Source organism: Aquarana catesbeiana, linkage group LG10, assembly GCF_042186555.1.
Source record: "Aquarana catesbeiana isolate 2022-GZ linkage group LG10, ASM4218655v1, whole genome shotgun sequence".
NCBI lineage: Eukaryota > Metazoa > Chordata > Amphibia > Anura > Ranidae > Aquarana > Aquarana catesbeiana.
Genome location: NC_133333.1, coordinates 216,535,488 through 216,557,154, shown reverse-complemented (window position 1 = coordinate 216,557,154; position 21,667 = coordinate 216,535,488). Strand labels below are relative to the sequence as shown.

Below are 21,667 nucleotides of genomic sequence, written 5' to 3'. Positions count from 1 at the left end.
GCGGGTACTGCTAGCTGGTACCGCTGGCTTGTACTGCTGACTGGTAACTCTGGTGGGCACTGCTGGTTGGTACTGCTGGCGGGTACTGTTGGTGGGTCCTGTTGCCAGGTGCTGCTGGTGGGTACTGTTGGTGGGTACTGCTGGTGGGTACTGCTGGCGGCTACTGCTGGCTGGTTCTTGACCCACCATCCCCGAGCATCTGTGTGACAGGAGCCGGCGATAGAGGAAGCAATCGGCTGCAGTAGAGAGCAGAGCCGATGGTTCCTGTGTCGCTTCTGTCAGAGTACATTGGGTATCACTCTGCCTGTGACAGGAGCTATATATATATGGGAAGTGGTATATAAGATATAGTATATAGGAGGGTGTATATGGGAGGGGTATATAGGATTGTGTATATAGAAGGGGTATATAGGATGGTTTAAATAGGAGGGGTATATAGGATGGTGTACATGGGAAGTGTATATAGAATGGTGTATATGGAAGGGTTATATAGAATGGTGTATTTGGGGGGAGTATACGGGATGGGGTTTATAGAATGGTGTAAATGGGAGGGGTATATAGGATGGTGTATATACTGTAGGAGAGGGATAAATAGGATGGTTTATATGTGAGGGGTAAATAGGATGGTGTATATAGGATAGTGTATATCTGATATATAGGATGCTGTATATAGGCATATAGGATGGTGTATATGGTGATATTGGAGGAGTATAAAGGATGGTATATATGGGAGGGGTATATAGAATGGTGTATATAGGAGGGGTATTTAGGATGTTGTATATGGGAGGGATATGTAATGCGAAGGAAAGTGAAACAGTCATCTTATTATCAAACATTTAGTTTTGATTAAGCAGATACTGTATATTGGATGTATATTTGTAATTAGAAATATTATTGTGTAACATCTGCATTTCTTGTGTTAGAATTATATTTGCACCATCTGGGAAGATTGTTCTCTGTCTTTTGAAAAATTGTCCCCTCAAGAGTTTGCGTTTTCCTGTCATGAAGTATATACAATGCCTTGAAAAAGTATTCATACCCCCTGAAACTTTCAAACATGTTCATGTTACAACCAAAAACTTAAATGTATTTTATTGGGATTTTATGTGACAGACCCCTAACTAAAATCTAGAAGTCACCTGATTAGTAAATAGAGTCCACCTGTGTGTAATTTAAACAGTATAAATACAGCTGTTCTGTGAAGCCCTCAGAGGTTTGTTTCAACCTTAGTTACAAACAGCATCATAAAGGCCAAGGTACATACCAGACAGGTCAGGGATAAAGTTGTGGAGAAGTTATGGTAGGGTTAGGCTAAAAAAAAATATCCCAAGCTTTGAACATCTCACGGAGCACTGTTCAATCCATCATCTGAAAATGGAAAGAGTATGGCACAACTGCAAACCTACCAAGACATAGCTGTCCACCTAAACTGACAGGCCGGGCAAGGAGAGCATTAATCAGAGAAGCAGCCAAGAGGTCCATGGTAATTCTGGAGGAGCTGCAGAAATCCACAGCTCAGGTGGGAGAATCTGTCCACAGGACAACTATTAGTGGTGCTCTCCACAAATCCGGCCTCTATGAAAGATTGGCAAGAAGAAAACCATTGTTGAAAGAAAGCCATAAGTCCTGTTTGCAATTTGCGAGAAGCCATGTGGGGGACCCAGCAAACATGTGGAAAAAGGTGCTCTGGTCAGATGAGACAAAAATGTCACTATTTGGCCTAAAAAAAAAAACCCGCTGTAAAATGCGTTGGGCGTGCCTGGTTGGAGTCCAGGCTGAAGTTTCCACTCCATTCACCTCTCTAGGATACCTTAGAAGTGGGACTTCCAGGGGCTACCCCTCTTTTTCTTGAACCCCACCGTGAAAAATGGTGGTGGCAGCATCATGTTGTGGGGGTGCTTTTCTTCAGCAGGGACAGGGAATCTGGTCAGAGTTAATGGGAGAATATCTATCAGCATAGGCGTTCACCCAAGCAATTCTAGTCTATATGGCAATGTTGGCTTGATGTCCCTGGCTTGGCCCCTCCACAGCTTATTTTAGACAGAATATTACAAATTTAAGCTCAATCGAGGTTTCATGAATCTAATTACTGATGACAGTACTTCTATTTTGTGAAATTGAATATGCACCAAAAGATATTTTCCTTCTGGGTAACTAATGACACTTTTGGTGCGTTCTTTTCTGAGTGCTTACATGACACTCCAACAAGTTGTTGCATTATAGTATGTTAGTTGCTTTTATTATTTTTATTCATTTTATTGCAATCTAAGATGAGGATTCTTTAACTCTGATGTACAATACTGACTGTATGACATGTAATTTGTTTGATGAATACTTGTAATTCTTTAAATCATTAATAAAATTTTTTCTTGATTTAAAAAAAAAGAGTTGATGGGAAGATGGATGGAGCCAAATACAGGGCAATCTTAGAAGAAAACCTGTTATGCCGCGTACACACGCTCGGAATTTCCGACAACAAATAATCGATGGAAGCTTGTCGGAAATTCCGACCATGTGTAGGCTCCATCTGATAATTTGTTGTCGGAATTTCCGACAACAAAAAATTGAGAGCTGGATCTCACATTTTCCGACAACAAAATCCACGCATGCTCGGAATCGAGCAGAAGAGCCGCGCTGGCTATTGAACTTCATTTTTCTCGGCTCGTCGTACGTGTTGTACGTCACCACGTTCTTGATGTTCGAAATTTCCGACAACATTTGTGCGATTGTGTGTTTGCAAGACAACAGCCAACATCCGTCGGGAAAAAATCCAGGATTTTGTTGTCGGAATGTCCGATTGTGTGTACGCGGCATTAGAGTCTGCAAAAGACTTGAGACTGGGGTGGAGGTTCACCTTCCAGTAGGACAATGATTCTAAACATACAGCCAGAGCTAACAATGGAATGGTTTAGATCAAAGCATATTCATGTGTTAGAATGGCCCAGTCAAAAGTCCAGACCTAAATCTAATTGAGAATCTGTGGCAAGACTTGAAAATTGCTGTTCACAGATGCTCTCCATCCAATCTGACAGAGCTTGAGCTATTTTGCAAAGAAGAATGGGCAAAAATGTCACTCTCTAGATGTGCAAAGCTGGTAGAGACATCCCCAAAAAGACTTGCAGCTGTAATTGCAGCGAAAGGTGGCTCGCAGTCTCCACTCTAATTCATCCCAAAGGTGTTCTATTGGGTTGAGATCAGGACTCTGTGCAGGCCAGTTAAGTTCTTCCACCCCAAACTCGCTCATCCATGTCTTTATGGACCTTGCTTTGTGCACTGGTCTAAATCATTTGGTGGAGGGGGGATTATGGTGTGGGGTTGTTTTTCAGGGGTTGGGCCTGGCCCCTTAGTTCCAGTGAAGGGATCTCGTAAGGAAGGCATCAGCATAACAAGACATTTTGGACTATTTCATGCTCCTTTGTGAGAACAGTTTGGGGACGGCCCCTTCCTGTTCCAACATGACTGCGCATCAGTGCACAAAGCAAGGTCCATAAGGCTGGGTTCACACCTAAGACAGATGCGGCTGACAGCAGGGGTCTGGTGCGCTCCTGTTCTCCGTTTTAGGGACGAATCAGGCCCAAATTATTGTCTGCATTCGGACCTGAAACAAAGCCAAAGACGCACAGGACCTCTGTGCAATCTGCCCTGGAGATGTGTGAACCAGCTCCATCACAACTTCCTGCCATGCAAATTGCATAATGGGGCAATTTGCATAAGTGTGAACCCAGCCTGAGGACATGGATGAGCGAGTTTGGGGTGGAGGAACTTGACTGGCCTGTACAGAGTCCTGACCTCAACTTGATTGCGAGCCAGGCCTTCTCGTCCAACATCACAAATGTGCTTCTGGAAGAACGGTTAAACATAGACATGCTCCTAAAGCTTGTGGACAGTCTTCCCAGAAGAGTTGAAGCTGTAATGCCCCGTACACACGGTTGGATTTTCCAATGGAAAATGTGTGATAGGACCTTGTTGTTGGAAATTCCGACCGTGTGTGGGCTTCATCACACATTTTCCATCGGAATTTCCGACACACAAAGTTTGAGAGCAGGATATAAAATTTTCCGACAACAAAATCCGTTGTCGGAATTTCCGATCGTGTGTACACAAATCCGACGCACAAAGTGCCACGCATGCTCAGAATAAATTTAGAGACGAAAGCTATTGGCTACTGCCGCGTTTATAGTCCCGATGTACGTGTTTTATGTCACCACGTTCAGAATGATCGGATTTTCCTACAACTTTGTGTGACCGTGTGTATGCAAGACAAGTTTGAGCCAACATCCGTCGGAAAAAATCAGATGGATTTTGTTGTCGGAATGTCCGAACAAAGTCCAGCCGTGTGTACGGGGCATTATAGCTGCAAAGGGTGGGCCAACTCAATATTGAACCCTACGGACTAAGACTGGGATGCCATCAAAGTTCATTTGCATGTCCAGGCAGGGGTCCCAATACTTTTGGTAATATAGTGTATATAGGATGCTGTGTATGAGAGGGGTATACAGGATGAAGTATATAGGAGGGGTATATAGGGGGTATGTAGAATAGAGTATATAGGAGGGGGTATATAGGATGGTTTATATAGGGGGTATGTAGAATAGAGTATATAGGAGGGGTATATAGGATGATGTATATAGGGGGTATGTAGAATAGAGTATATAGGTGGGGTATATAGGATGGTGAACTGTATATAGGGTTTATATAGGATGGAGTATATAAGAGGGGTATATGGGGGTATATAGGATGGAGTATATAGGAGAGGCATATATATGATGGTGTATATGGTGGTTATATAGTAGGGGTATATAGGATGGTGTATATAGGATAATATAGGATAATGTATAGGGTAGGAGATATAGGATGGAAAGGTATATAGAGTGGTGTATATGGGAGGTGTATATAGGGGGAGTATAGAGGAAGTGTATTTAAGGTATAGAGTATATGGAAGTGAAGTATAAAGGATATAGTATTTAGGAGGGGTATATACAGTTGATGGGTATATGAAAGGGATATATATGATGGTTTTTATAGGAGTATATAGACTGGTGTATATAGGATGGTTTATATAGGAGGGGTATATAGCATGGTGTATATGTGAGGGGTATATTTGACAGTCTATATAGGATGGTGTATATCTGGGGTATATAGGATTATGCATATGAGGGGTATATAGGATGGGGTATATAGAATGATGTATAAGGGGGTATATAGGATTATGTATAAGGGGGATATATAGGATAGGGTACATAGAATGATGTGTAAGGGTGGTATATAGGATGGTGTATATAGAATATATAGGAGATGAGTGTCAGTATACACAGTACAGGGCAGTGATATCAGTGTCAGGCAGTACGTTGCCTAGTGACGGTTCCAGGGCCCCGCCCCCTCCTCTCCCGGGCTGTGATCGGTGATGTGAGGACTGAGCTCCGGACCTCAGGATCAGGTTTGTGTTATCGCTGTGTATGGGGGGGACATGATCAGATCGTACATACTTCTCTCCTCCACCTGGACGGGGGGCGACCCTGTAAGATTGTATGCTCCTCCTCGTGTCCCCGTGCTGTGCGCGGGATTGTCTTCATTATATATCCGGATTGGATATTACAGGTATGAGGTGATGGAGGGAAGTGATCCCCCCTCCCCCCCCACAATGTTATATATGTGACCCCCCCTCCTGTATTGATATATATATATATGTAGACCAGTCACCCCTCTCACCGCCCTCTTACCCATATATATATATATTTCAGTGTGCCCCCCCCTTATACCCGGGAATATATTCTGTGCCCCCTCATACCTCCTGTATACCTGAGGATATATTCAGGGCGCCTCCCTTCCTTATACACCTAAATGCCTGAGAATAATATTCAGTATACCTGAGAATACATTCTGTTTACCCCCCATATACTCTCTGTGAGCTCCGAACAATATTTTGTGTATAGGAGACAATCCCAGAGTCCCGATACTACACGATCCCCACCCCCGATACTACACCATCCCCACCCCCGATACTACACCATCCCCACCCCCGATACTACACCATCCCCACCCCCGATACTACACCATCCCCACCCCCGATACTACACCATCCCCACCCCCGATACTACACCATCCCCACCCCCGATACTACACCATCCCCACCCCCGATACTACACCATCCCCACCCCCGATACTACACCATCCCCACCCCCGATACTACACCATCCCCACCCCCCGATACTACACCATCCCTACCCACCAATCATAGTTCTGTCCATCCTTTTACCTGTATATGCCCCCCCTATAACCTTACGCCTGTCTCCCCTCCCCTTCCTCCCCCCCTTCTCCCTCCTCCCCCCCTTCTCCCTCCTCCCCCCCTTCTCTCTCCTCCCCCCCTTCTCTCTCCTCCCCCCCTTCTCTCTCCCTTATTTTTTTTTACACCCCCCCCCCCACACACATACACAGACCAGGTAGGGAATACACACAGTATCTCACAAAAGTGAGTACACCCCTCACATTTTTGTAAATATTTTATTGTATCTTTTCATGTGACAACACTGAAGAAATGACACTTGTCTACAATGTAAAGTAGTGAGTGTACAGCTTGTATAACAGTGTAAATTTGCTGTCCCCTCAAAATAACTCAACACACAGCCATTAATGTCTAAACCGCTGGCAACAAAAGTGAGTACACCCCTAAGTGAAAATGTCCAAATTGGGCCCAATTAGCCATTTTTCCTCCCCGATGTCATGTGACTCGTTAGTGTTACAAGGTCTCAGGTGTGAATGGGGAGCAGGTGTGTTAAATTTGGTGTTATCGCTCTCACTCTCTCATACTGGTCACTGGAAGTTCAACATGGCACCTCATGGCAAAGAACTCTCTGAGGATCTGAAATATAGAATTGTTGCTCTATATAAAGATGGCCTAGGCTATAAGAAGATTGTCAAGACCCTGAAACTGAGCTGCAGTACGGTGGCCAAGACCATACAGCGGTTTAACAGGACAGGTTCCACTCAGAACAGGCCTCGCCATGGTCGACCAAAGAAGTTGAGTGCACGTGCTCAGCTTCATATCCAGAGGTTGTCTTTGGGAAATAGATGTATGAGTGCTGCCAGCATTGCTGCAGAGGTTGAAGGGGTGGGGGGTCAGCCTGTCAGTGCTCAGACCATATGCCACACACTGCATGTGATTGGTCTGCGTAGCTGTCATTCTAGAAGGAAGCCTCTTCTAAAGATGATGCACAAGAAAGCCTGCAAAGCATTTGCTAAGACAAGCAGACTAAGGACATAGATAACTGGAACCATGTCCTGTGGTCTGATGAGACCAAGATAAACTTATTTGGTTCAGATGGTGTCAAGCGTGTGTGGCAGCAACCAGGTGAGGAGTACAAAGACAAGTGTGTCCTGCCTACAGTCAAGCATGGTGGTGGGAGTATCATGGTCTGGGGCTACATGAGTGCTGCCGGCACTGGGGAGCTACAGTTCACTGAGGGAACCATGAATGCCAACATGTACTGTGACATACTGAAGCAGAGCATGATCCCCTTCCTTCGAAGACTGGGCCGCAGGGCAGTATTCCAACATGATAACAACCCCAAACACACCTCCATGACGACCACTGCCTTGTTAAAGAAGCTGAGGGTAAAGGTGATGGACTGGCCAAGCATGTCTCCAGACCTAAACCATATTGAGCATCTGTGGAGCATCTTCAAATGGAAGGTGGAGGAGCGCAAGGTCTCTAACATCCACCAGCTCCGTGATGTCCTCATGGAGGAGTGAAAGAGGACTCCAGTGACAACCTGTGAAGCTCTGGTGAACTCCATGCCCAAGAGGGTTAAGGCAGTGCTGGAAAATAATGGTGGCCACAAAATATTGACACTTTGGGCCCAATTTGGACATTTTCACTTAGGGGTGTACTCACTTTTGTTGCCAGCGGTTTAGACATTAATGGCTGTGTGTTGAGTTATTTTGAGGGGACAGCAAATTTACATTGTTATACAAGCTGTACACTCACTACTTTACATTGTAGCAAAGTGTCATTTCTTCAGTGTTGTCACATGAAAAGATATAATAAAATATTTACAAAAATGTGAGGGATGTACTGTACGTTCCCAGTTTCTCATGTCATACTGGTACATATTGTTCAATTATTTTCACTCTTTGCTCTTCTCCCTGTAGAATGTAGAATTTCTTCTTCCCATCTATAGAAATGAAGCCTGGGTTGAGAGTCTTTGGATGTGAGTGTCCCTTGGCATTGTAGGTCTGTCTGTGCCACTCTGATTCCATCTCCAGGCATTGGGCACCCAGTCTGTGCAGCCTGAAGGTTTGTCTGTTTTTGGGGTCTTGTAGCATCTTCAGATATGAGGCCAGTTAGTAGTTCCTGTAGGGACTGGTATGCAGTCCGTTTCTGTAGGTTTAGTTGATTTCTCTATTCTCTGACATATTTTTTTTTTAAAGTGTTCATTATGTCTTAAATTTGAGATTTTGTTAGGTTGCATCATTGAGAGTTTTGGATGGACAGGATGCTGAGATGTTTATGCAGACTGCACGGTTAGGACTGGTCCTTGTTGGTCAGAAAGGCTTTATTTATAGTAATGTTTTGTAGGTTGTCTCGGTATGATAACGCCCTTTCCTGTACAGCGAGCAGTAGAGGGAATCCACCCAGCTCAGCCTGGCAAGCATTGCTTGAGGTGTCTGATGGGCTTGAAAGTGTTGCCTGCAAAATTCTAAATACAATTTTCTGTTGGGCTGCATTCCCAGCTGGGTTGGTTTTGTTAGGGGACGGGGCCCCAAATTTCACTGGTATAAATGAGGATTGGGATAATGACACTATAAAATATTTTAAGCCTGGCTCTTACCAGTGGCTTTAAGTTGTACAGCTGTCTCCTGATGGCATAGAAGATTCTGCATACTTTGTGTCTATTGAGGAGTTATTATGGTTTGGATGGTAGGAGGGTGGTGGAAGGAATAACTCCTAGGAGATTTTTAGAGGTATAGGATAAAATACAGAGAATCTCCACTCCTCTCCTTCTTTTATCTGGACTTTCTTTTTTCTTCTCTTTTTCTTTTTTCTTCTCTTCTCTTTCTTTCCCGCTTCTCTCCCTCTCCCTCTCTCCCTTTGTTTTGGTCTATTTCTAGACTTACTATACATGTTATTACAGTCCAGTCTCCTCGCCTCTCTGTGTATTGGTACAGTCTTTGTGTTTATTATTCTGCGTTGCTATGAGAATAAGATTTTCTGACAGTCTGTGCCGCATTGATGTACAAAGGCCTCAGTGGTTTATGGTGCACAATTGTGATACTCTCCTTATAATTTTATACGTTTTACTATGAAACTCCATACTTTGAATACCACTGGCAGCCCGCATGTTTCCTTGCCAGGTCCATTCTGCTGTGTAGATGTGTATGGGCTTGGTTTCCAGGGCTGGCATGGGCAAATGGGGCTCACTGGTGCCTGAAGCACCCCATCATCTGAAAGTTCTCTGCCAGCTATTCTTCAAGCTGTTCTTACCCACCATACTGCTGTATAGGGCTTATGGATTTTCAGAACCTTCATAGGGTGTGCTTCTGTAAATAGTATATATAAAAAAAATGGAATTCTTTGTTCTGTGTACATAGGATAGTAAACTCCCATCACATGGTATGTTTCTCTGGCCATTTGCAGGGAGGGACATCACTTGCTATAAGCTAAAAGGCACACTCATTGCAGGTAACTGGGAACTTTCTATGAGTCTGATGACTAGAGGAATACTTCATTCATACATACTGTACAGCAGTCATGTTGGCAGAGGGTGCAATCCAAAACTTTATTAATTTGCCTCCTTAAAATGCTGTAAATAATTTGTGCACAACTTGCACAGCTCGAGCTGTTGAGGGGTTACACGTCCCAGCATGTCACATCAGTATCTGGCTGGCTGGAGAGAATTTGTGAATATCCAATGCTCCTAGGTAGGGTTACACTAATCCCAAGAGTCAGGTCGGCAGTGGGTTGGAGAGCACCAGATGTTGCATAATTCTTTTCTCTCATTGCTAACAAAAGGCTGTGATCCCCTGATCCTTACTGCCTTCTCACTTCTAGATTGAGGGAATCCTTCCATGTTTGTAAAATAAAAAAAAAAAAGTGACTTTACAACCTCTTTAATCCCTTATCTAAGAGTACACTGTGCAAATCTTGTTTAGAGCAGAGTTCCTCCAATAGTTTATTATTGTCTTCACCAGAACTGAGTGATCTGAGCATGGTTTATCATGTATACAGAGGAAAGGTGTGAGCTCAGGCACGGAGCCAGTAGGAAGTATGAGAAGTATAATTTCCTATTGAGAGAGAGAGAGGTGAAAGGGGAAAAGGGTGTAGGAGAGTGAAAGTAAATAAAGGAGTGGGTGATTTAGTTGTGACACGGGTCCACCATGTTCTTAGAATAGTGACATCTCCAGCAGTAATGGGGCAGCTAATGCAGATTGCAGTGTAGTGACAGAGATTTGATGTCACAGCAGCCATAATGTTAGGCCACTGACTGGAGAGGAGACATCTGATTATGGGCTTGTTGTACTGTAATAGAGGAGTGCAGAAAGCGTGATCAGCGGTGTGCAAAGTCTCGTGCTGCTTGTGAAATAGAACACTTCCACGCACTTCTGTTCATTGACTGGAGCTAAGGAATTGCTTCTCACAAACCTCAAGTATGCAAACCCAACAATCCGGGCTATACATGAAGCCGATAATGCCTGGCCTCCTTGCTGCTCGTTATTCTCTGTCCTCACAAATAATCTACTGTTTTATAACAAGTGCACTTTATTCCAAAATCTGGGATAGGTTGTCCCCTATTCACGTGGACCCTTAACTCTAATGCCGCGCACACACGGTCGGAATTTCCGACAACAGATGTTCGATGTGAGCTTGTTGTCGGAAATTCCGATCGTGTGTAGGCTCCATCGGACATTTTTTTGTCGGAATTTCCAACAAACAAAATTTGAGAGCTGGTTCTCAAATTTTCCGACAAAAAAATCCATTGTCATAAAATCCGATCGTGTGTACACAATTCCGACACACAAAATCCCACGCATGATCGGAATCAAGCAGAAGAGCTGCACTGGCTATCGAACTTCATTTTTCTCGGCTCGTCGTACGTCACCGCGTTCTTGACGTTCGGAATTTCCGACAACATTTGTGCGACCGTGTGTATGCAAGACAAGTTTGAGCCAACATCCGACAGAAATAAATCCAGGATCATGTTGTCGGAATGTCCGATCGTCTGTACGCGGCATTAGGCTAACTATGGCTAGATAGACGGCATTTGATTTGTATAAGAAAAAAAAAGTGACCCAGTTAAGTCACCATTTATGATCTATGATCTTCCACTAATCAGTTGATTTAAAAAAAAAAAAAAAGTGTTGTTTTCTATACTCAAAATCATATAAAGTCATGGCAATAGGTAAATACATGCGATAAGTCATTGTTGCCCATTTAAAGGAATAATTCTATCAATTTGTCTAATTTTGAGCCTTGTCCTAATGTCTGCGATCGTTCACATGATCACATTGCTAGATGTTGCCCATGAACTTTACCAAATAAAGAATACAATCACCCATGTATCTCTAGCCTTATGGAAGGTCTGGAGTGCAATTTTTATAACTATAGCAAACAACAATTTTATCTGAAAATAAGTACCGGTACATGGTATTAATGGAGATATAGAGGGGGGAGAGAGGTGGGAATCCTTGGGGTGTTTTTTTTTTTCTTTTTTTTTTGGGGGGGGGGGGAGTAATATGTGACTTCAATAAGGATTGTTAGTGGTTTTATGGATATTAATGTACTAATGTATTTTTGTGCAATCCATATAATCATATATAATATAATATAATAAAGAATATAATTTTTTTTTTTTTTTTTATCTGAAAATATCATAAAGAGCAGCTAGAATTGTATGTTTCATCTCAGAGATCTTATAAACTTATTGGGCAAAGTCTTGTGAGAGAAAAAAAAACAACATAAAAATGTTAATGTGTAGCATGGCAGTAAGCCATAACATTACATTACACAGTAAAGCATAAAGTTGTGTGTATTTTTGTGTGTATATACAGTGTCTAGATCAGGGTGCTCAACCTTTGGAAGAGCGCGGGCCATTTAAGTGACTTAGTAACCGGCCGTGGGACAAAATGAAATTAAATGGTTCAGAATTTTGAATTTTTTTTTTATTTGCAATAGCATAATGAAGATTTTTAACAACAATCAGGATTATCATTTTTCGTGGGACCAATCCCCGTTGGATTTTTATCCACTGTTTAATCACAATCACAAAAAGAAATAGTGGATGACACGAGTGTGAACACTGATTTTGTTTACCTTTTACAAGGACTCTATGTCTATTTCAGCGGTTACAGGAGGAAAATGGAGAGGATCAGTTCCTGTATATACTGCCCTAGCTGCCCTTCCTGTCCAAGTGTAAAACAGAATGTGACAATGGGGCAGGGTCACCATTGTGACCCCTGATGCTTCCAGTGGACAGGGGTGGTGGTAAAAACACTTTTCGACTTACTGCCCCCCAAACCACACGGTAAAAAAGCCCTTACTGTCCTGAGCCCCTAATAAGGCTTTTTTCACACTGATGCCCTGCTGTTTACTTGTACCGCGCACCAGCATCGGCTCCTGCTACCTCCGCTGCCACCTTCTCCCTCCACTGTTGGCATCAGCTCACTGCACTCTGATGCACAGGGATGGTGGGTCAGCAAACCCCCGATTACAACAATGTGATGCCAACGCCAGGCATGTACTTCCCTAGTCTGCTTTTTATATTTTTTTTTATTGATTGATAATCATATTAGGTTTGAGATCGTGTGCCACATCAGACAGTGGCCCATGGGTTTAGCACCCCTGGATAGATAAAAGTATTATATACAGTATATCTATATGTGTTACAACTCCCCCCCCCCCCCCCCCAGAAAAGAGCACTTGCAAAAAAGCAGGGCCAAAAGAGATGACACTAAACCATCATGCCACCCTCTCCCAGGGCAGCTGTCAATAGGGTGGCCTCCCCAGTGCCAGAGTCCGCCAAGGCAGGTGCAACCAAGGTGCCCAAAGGTGGCGCTAAAGAGGTGAAAAACCACATAGAACCTCACTACGTTCGTGTTTGTTGGCCGACAATTGTGTGCCGTTTGTGTGCAAAACAAGTTCCTGGCCAACGCCCTTCAGACAAAAGTCCGACGCTTTGTCTGCGGAAAATGCGATCGTGTGTACGAGGCTAAAGTGTATCTAAAGCCATGTTTTTTTTTTTTTTTTTTTCATTTTGAAAGGAGCAGAGAAGGGATTAAACCCGTTTTTTTGCCATTTATGTCTCATTAAAGCGGAGTTCCAACGACATGTTAGAATTTTTTTTATTATGCATATCTTAGGATCAGAACATATACATATACCACTCACGCATTTCGAAAATTGTGCCGCTCAATGTCTGCTTTAAGATAAAAAAGTAACTTATATTATCCTGTCCTGGCGGTTCCCATATTGCTTGTGGGCATGTGAAGCCCACAAGCATATTCTTCCAGGATACGGCGCTGCTGTATTCCCAGCATGCACCGCCCATTCTCGCGCATGCACAGTAATATCACATAGTGGCGCTGTAAACTATACAGAATGCCACCCCAACATGCGTTGTCGTCGGAAGTGCCCGCCCCGTTGTGATGGCAACAAAGCTCTCGACGCTGCCCACTGACTGCTGGGAAATGATGACAACATCTCCCGGGAGCAGTAGGGAGCAGAGGAGCCGAGGGAAGTGATGTCAGGAACCGTGGTGAGGAAGGGGAAGATTAGAAGGGACCACATAGCAACAGGGATTAAAACATAGGTAAAAAATTCTCCAAATGTCATTTGTTATGTTATTTGCTGCACAGTTATATAAAATTATTTTTATGGGTGGAACTCCGCTTTAAGGAGATTTTCCTTCACTTCCTGTCCAGACTCAACAGGAAGTGAGAGGATATTTTTCAGTGTGAGGGATATTCCCTTTTACAGAAGACAACCTCTACCCAAATCTTTAAAAAATAAAGTTTTATCTTTAGTTATACTTTAAATATAATACTGATAGTAAAACTGTCAAAAATCTTCCTTCTATTACCTTTTACTGCATAGCATAGAGAGACTAAGTGGGAAGTAGTGCATTGTGAGCCTTCACTCTGTATTGCATGCCACAGTACCAGCAGCCTGAAGCTGGTCATGAACATATACTGTAGATGTAACCCATTCCTCCACCCATGCTAAACAGAGTACAGATGAACGGATCTCCTACTTTGGCTATTGTATTTTATGTAAATACCTGAGCAGTGCTTGCTTCTGATTGGATACATGCACTGTTTGGCTGACAGTTTCCTTCCTGGCTTCTTTCAATTTTTCAAGGAGTGTTGGACAAGGAGGCTGTCAACAGGGCCACATACTGAGTGCATTTTGTCCTTGAAGGACGCTGTATATGACTAACTTAACACTTAAAGCGGGGGTCCACCTATCTATCGTTTTTTTTTTTTTTTTTGAGTTCATTCACAAACTTTTCTTCTCAGCATTACATACTCACATATTGTGTATAATATGTCCGCCTGTGTCAGATTTCGTCGGAAAGAATAACTTATATTATTCACTGCAGGCGGTTTCCATCTTCATTGTGGGCATTTGAAGCCCACAAGCATTTATTTCCTGGATGTGGTGAATGCTGTGCTCCCAGCATTCACTGCTCGTTCCCGCACATGCTCAGTGGCATCCTGGGAAGCCTGAGACTAGCTCCCAGGAGTCTGGGAGAGGCTAGAAACACGCCTACTCCCACGGGAGGAGAACCAGGAAGTGCAAAGAAGAATAGAAAAATAAAAGGTAATTACGGCGATTTAAATTTTTTTAAACGGCATGTCAGCATCTAGGCAAGGAAGAGAATACATACAGATATTGTTCAAAATTTGGGTGGAACCCCACTTTAAACCACTGAAGGCAGGAGGGGGAGGTGTTTGGGCAACCCAGTCAGCAGGCATGTGAGGAATCCTCACCTTCTGGCTATGCTGTCTGGCAGGGTGGGGTGAATCGCAAGACTGACTGAACTTGTCAGGTGTCTGATTTTCAAATCAGCAACTTTGTTTTTTTCTAAACCCCGAACAATAATTTTCTCATATTTGCTCTCTTTTGGTCTGTTAAATATACCATTGTGAGAGTTTAGTTACATTTGTTCAACAACTACAAAAACAAAACTGTTGATTCTACCAGAAATGATGTGAGCCAATATCTTTCTTTGCTCTCTGCCTGTGCTGCATTGTTATCAATTACATTGTTCCCTGTTCTCCATGTGGACTATAGAACACCCTCTCTGGTAATATAGAGACGATAAGAGAGGTGGGTTTTAAATAGTTCTTTCCTAGGGAGACAATGCTGCTCTTCTAAGGATACAGTACAGTAAGTGAGTGTTGTTTTAGGACAGATAGTGTATGTTTGGAAGGATCAGCAGGTGATAAAAAGAAAGCCTTAAAGTGTATTTCTACTTTTGCAGTCAATTTTGAAAAACCTCACTCAGCCCACGTTCACATTGTGGCCTTTTCACATGCGATTTTACATGTCAAATCGCCGTCTATTGCCAGCAATGGTAACGTCCGAATCGTTGCGACACCGTCTCTGCGGCGCCGCACCGATTCCCAAAAGTAGTTCCTGCACTACTTTTGAAGACTTTGGGGGCAATTTGAATAGACATCTGTGCATGAACCCGCACAGATGTCTGTCAAATCGCCTCCAAAGTCGGACTGAAATGCCGGGTGAAGTCGTGTGAGTTCAGTGTGAACGTGGGCTAAGTGTTTGTTATTTGTCCCCATACACACAGCATGTCCTCATTAATGTACACTGAAAGAAGACCGGCCTCTACACCTTTTAACCCTTTATCAGAACAGACAGTGCTCAAATCTAGTTAAAATTAATCATAAAGATCTGCCTGCAGGATACAGACAGGTTAATTATGGCAAGCCTAGCCCCTTCATAAACAGTGAGCACTACCTAAGATTTTTTCATGCTGGTTCAGTATAGAACATCTAAACAGGTAAGCTGCCATTTTAAAATATTTTCCTAAGTTTTGGTATGTGAATGGGGACATATAACAAATGTGCGTTATCCCAATTTGGCTGCAAAAGTGGAAATACAATTTAAAAAGAAAAACTGATGCAGCCCACACATCTGAGGACAGAAGAGCTGCAGTATATTTGTTCTTGGATTCAGATATACTTTAATTCTTTCTGTTCTTTGATCTACAAGAGGTCCCATCATTGTATAAAATTAGTTTATTGTTTGTCTGTAAGGCAGGCCATAAATTTTGTAAATTGCTTTCCTGCAACCACAGGTTGCAGGAAAGAAATTGCACGATTAAATCATCAACACAGACAGTGCTAACAGGGGGATCCCTCCTGCTGAGCAATTGCCTGCTCCCCGCCGGTAGAAGACAGTGATTATTGCTAGCAGCTGTAGCAGCCACCAGCGATAATTGCAAGTGAATCCGGCAGGCTGTTTTGTACCCAAGTTGATCGATCGATGTACATTCAGCCTGCCCATTAACGATTCGAATCCTGCTGAACCGACCAAGAACACCTGTCCAGGGAGCCTGCGAAGTCCTCACCCAAAGCCGACCCGTCCCTCGGCTCCGGGTGGAGGCGCCGCCATCTTAAGTAAGGGAATATGGAAGTGAAGCCTTGCGGCTTCACAGCTTGGTTCCCTACTGCGCATGCGCGAGTCGCGCTGTATGTTCTGAGTGGTCCCTGCTGTTTTCTGGGACCTGTGTGTCTCCCAGAAGACAGCGGGGGGGGGGAACGGAGGAGGGGCCAGACATGGCGTAGATCACCGTGGATACTGCAGCAAACTTTCGCCGGAAGTGGGAGCAAATACCTGTATTAGACAGGTATCTGTCGTCCCCCCCCCCTTCTCCCCCCTGAACGGTGCCAAATATGACTGGAAGGGAGAGGAATCTGGTCAGCGGAAGTTCCATTTTTGAGTGGAACTCTGCTTTAAGTCGTATCTGGAAATAGTTGTCATGTTATGGTCTTGCAGATTCCTTTGGATCAGTGAAATGCCGGTTGTAATGGTAGTAATTCCACTGCAGCGACTGCATCTCAGAAAGTCTGAGGACCCATCTGCAGCAAGGCTCTAACAAGTTCTCGTCTGAATAATAGAGAGGGTATTGGATATAAATGGTGGCTTTGTGAGGAGATGATGATGTTTGTGGCTGCCACATTCAATATATTGTTACATTTGCCTGTAATGGCTGTGTGGCAGGCTCTGCTTTCATCGCTAATGCTCTTCCTGTGTTGACTCATTCACACGGGTTGGTATTTAGTGTTATTTTCTTTTTGCGCTTTTCTGCCTATGCTGATGAGCTTACAACCGCCTTTCCACTTTTAGTATTTATATTATGCTTCCCAGTTTGAAATTCAAATGATGTGTTATCTGAAGAATCACCTAGAAGTCTGAATTGATGTTTATGGTCTCAGAGCACAGTTCTCGCTTGCTGCGGTGTATACAGAAGATTTCTGTCTGCACGGAACAAAGGCCAACTGATGTTTATAAGAATTGTGTTCTGGGTGTGAGATGCCAAATCTTAAAGAAGAATGTCACTCTATAAAAATATTCTATATTGTGTATGTATATACAGCGGGGAAAATAAGTATCGCACACGTCACCAAATATATTTCTAAAGGTGCTATTGATATGAAATTTTCACCACATGTTGGTAACAACCCATGCAATCCATACATACAAATGAGTTCAGTTATGCGTAATAAAATGGAATGAAATCAGGAAAAAGGATTGAACACGCTAACTGAAATTTATTTAATACTTGGTTCAAAATCCTTTGTTGGTAATGACAAGATGCCGCCTGTATGGAGAAACTAGTGGCATGCATTGCTCGGGTGTGATTTTTGACCCATTCTTCCACACAAGATGTCTTTAAATCTTGAAGGTTCTGTGGGTCTCTTCTATGAACTCTGATCTTTAATTTTTTACATAGATTTTCTATTGGATCCAAGTCAGATGATTGGTTGGGCCATTCTAGCAGTTTTAATTTCTTTTTTTGAAACCAATTGAGAGTTTCCTTAGCTTTGTGTTTGGGATCATTGTCTTGCTGAAATGTCCAACCTCTTTTCATCTTCATCATCCTGGTAGATGGCAGCAGATTTTTATCAAGAATGTCTTGGTACATTTTTCCATTCATCCTTCCTTCAATCACATGAAGTTTGCCAGTACCGTATGCTGAAAAACAGCCCCACACCATGATGTTCCCACCTCCAAACTTTACTGTTGGTATGGGGGTGTTTTTGGGGGTGAGGTTCAGTGCCGTTTGACCTCCAAACATGGTGTGTATTATGGCATCCAAAGAGTTCAATTTTGGTCTCATTTGACCAGACTATATTCTCTCAGTATTTCACAGGCTTGTCTAAATGCTGTGCAGCAAACTTTAAACAAGCTTCAACATGCTTTTTCTTCAGGTGGTGAGCGTGTATACAGGCCATGGTGGTTGAGTGCATTACTTACTGTTTTCATTGAAACAATTCTACCTGCTAATTCCAGGTCTTTCTGAAGCTCTCCACAAGTGGTTCTTGGCTCTTGGAAAAATCTTCTGATAATTCTTTTCACTCTGTCAGAAATTTTGCGAGGAGCACATGGTCATGACCGGTTTATGGTGAAATGATGTTCTTTCCACTTCTGGATTATGGCCCCAACAGTGCTCACTGGAATATTCAGAAGTTTAGAAATCCCTTTGTTACCAATGCCATCAGTATGGTTTTCAACAATAAGGTTGCGAAGGTCTTGAGAGAGCTCTTTGCTTTTACTCATCATGAGATGTTTCTTGTGTGACACCTTGGTAATGAAATATAAATGGAAAAATTGGTGTAGATCGCGCTGACATATATCAAATAGCCGCCAGCACAACACTAAGACAAGTGTAAATCAAGAGATATGTGAAAGATAAAATTGTATGCAGCTCTCAAACTCATGATGATAAAAATTCATATACAAACTAATATATACTGTGCAAAGAACCACAAAAAAAACTGTCTAAGGGCATGTGAAATTCACACCCAAACTAAAGTCAATGTGCCATCATGTAAAGTTTTTTTTAAACAATAAATATAACAGTCCTTGGATCAACAGTGAAAACAGATTATGTAGCCAGAAGTGGAATTCCACGTGACATCAGTGTTGAAGTGAACACAGACAATAGAACCACCACCGGTTAGTGAGGAGGCTTACCGGAGTAAGAGGACTCATATGCTCAGTGAGTCAACCAGGCATATGGTGTAAACACCAAAGAATGGGACCTTCACATCTGGGCTCCAGATCAAGATGGAAGATAGTCCAATTGATGTCACAGAGAAGCAGTCCTCAGAAGCAACCAACTTGTTAGACCAAATCCTCTCAAATGTTCAAAGTAGCATGACCACAAACGAAAATATTCCACATAGTGTGAATCTGTATAAACATAGAAATGTATTAAAAATTATGAAACGCTCATATTTAGAAAGTGTATCGAGCGCTTAAATAAGGTTTGTGGGTAACGCAATGACATCAGCAGGGCTCGTCCCAACGCGTTTCGTCTAAAGAGACATCATCTGGGGTATGAGCCTGCTGTAGTCACTGCATTTATATATGTTGTAAGGCCCAATAATGAGATTACCAACCTGTGATCATTATTGGTGCTTCCTTCATGTGAACACTGCACTTCCTGGTTTGGACAAAATGGCGCCGTGGCATGCGTTCCAAGCCCCACTCTGAATAGAGTTGAAAAATCCATTGATATATGAGGAGGCGGCCTTTGCGAGTCAAGCCTCACTTTGATCCGCATGTAAAGTAACCGGGTCAGCGGTTCCTATGAGGACGTTGATGTGGACCACGCCCCATATACCTCTGGACAGCACGCGGTTCAAGCCTCATTGTGGGAGGACAAAGTCATCAGACACATCCATCACGTCGTCAACAGAAAATACAATGCTCATCTGCATTGGGCTCGCCACCTACAGGCATAATGCGGTACAGACCTCAATCTGAATAAACAGAGGTCAGTATGTCAACCGCAATCCAAACAGGGAGGGTGAAGGGCAGTGACACCATCATGTAATTTGAAGAAAAGGAGAAGCAACTGATCATATATTGAACGTAAAAATAAAGTTACATTTTTAAACAATTTGATCACAGGACTGATCTATATCAAAAATAAATTAAATAGTAGCTAAAATTAGATGTAAATACATTACATGAAATTGTTTAAAAAAGTTAATATAAAAAAATATTTGTTATTATATTCAGAAAAACTCATATAAACTACACCTTCGGCTTTATTAATGAATGCATTAATGTCCCATTCAATATTGGGGCCCAAGGGGGAGTGGCATTGGAGCTCGTAAATCCAATAAGTTTCGAGGCGTGACACGCCCCTGGTCGTGGCCCCGCCCCTGCAAGGGGGCATGTACCTGTCAACCTAAGGTGATATATAGGGGGTGCCATCTTTACAGAGCAAAATTGCATCCAACATCATCAACCCCCCCAGTTAGAACTTCCTTTTTTCATAACCTGGTTGTCTATTTTTCATGTAAGAAGTGCAACGTGTGTATTTAAAACACACGAGGACAGTGTAAGACCTTACAAAATCAGTTATCACCAATCGATTATAAGACATTAAACAGTTCTGTACATGTGCCACAAAAAATGTGGAATATCTGCTCACCTGCCCATGCAGTAAGCATTATGTGGGCAGAACTATTCAGGCTTTTTCAGTGAGAGTTAACTACTTGCTTACTGGCCACTTAAACCCCCCTCCTGCCCAGACCAATTTTCAGCTTTCAGCGCTCTCACTCTTTGAATGACAATTGCGCGGTCATGTAACACTGTACCCAAATGAAATTTTTTATGTTTTTTTTTTGTTTTTTTTGTTTTTTTTCTACAAATGGAGCTTTCTTTTGGTTGTATTTGATCACGTCCCTGGGTTTTTATTTAAAAAAAAAATGTAAAAAGACTGAAAATTTTGAAAACATAAAAACGGTGACGTGTTCAATACTTATTTTGCCCTGTGTGTGTGTATATATATACACACAGGGCTCAAAATTTCAAGTCCTGAGCTACTAGCCAGGCTTTAAGAATTACTCGCCACTAGTTGCCCCATCCAACCCCTACCTTGCCCCGCCCCTAAACACAAATTAGAATTACCCCCAGCATAGATGTCAGTGACCATAATTGTAACCCCCAGCATTGGCGTCAGTGGACGCCATAATAACTTCCCATACAGGTATCAGAGGATGTGATAATAGCCTCCAACACAGGTATCAGAAGATACATATATAACCCCCTGCTTTGATGTTAGTGGACACCATAATAACCCCCAACACTGGTGTCAGAGAAGGCTTTAGTTTTTCCCAGCTTTTTTGTCAGTGGAAGCATTAATAATCGCTAGCACAGGTGTCAGTATTATTAACCCCCACCCCCACATTGGTGGTCAGTGGCATTGAAATGTAACCCCTTCCATGACCCCCAATGTGGGGGAGGGGGATAACTTTCACTGACATTACCAGAAATGCTAAAAGGAGGGTTTATGGGTTAAAATTTCACTGCCATTAGGACCAATGCAAGGCGGGGGTGGGGGATGAGGGGGTTAACATTCACTGCCATTAAGACCAATGCATGTGGTGGGGGTTTAACTTTCATTACCACTGA

At 42.9% G+C, this 21,667-nt stretch overlaps 1 protein-coding gene across 3 annotated transcripts in view; it reads left to right on the top strand.

The window, feature by feature from the left end:
* The first annotated feature begins 5,342 nt into the window (after positions 1-5,342).
* ARHGAP32 (Rho GTPase activating protein 32) overlaps positions 5,343-21,667 on the top strand; it is a 352,740-nt gene continuing 336,415 nt past the window's right edge. For 2 of the 3 annotated variants that reach the window (XM_073603297.1, XM_073603299.1), the window contains exon 1: positions 5,343-5,437. The gene's annotated coding sequence lies outside the window, so the exon portion shown is untranslated. The remainder of the gene's footprint in view (positions 5,438-21,667) is intronic. The other variant, XM_073603301.1, reaches the window with a different exon arrangement.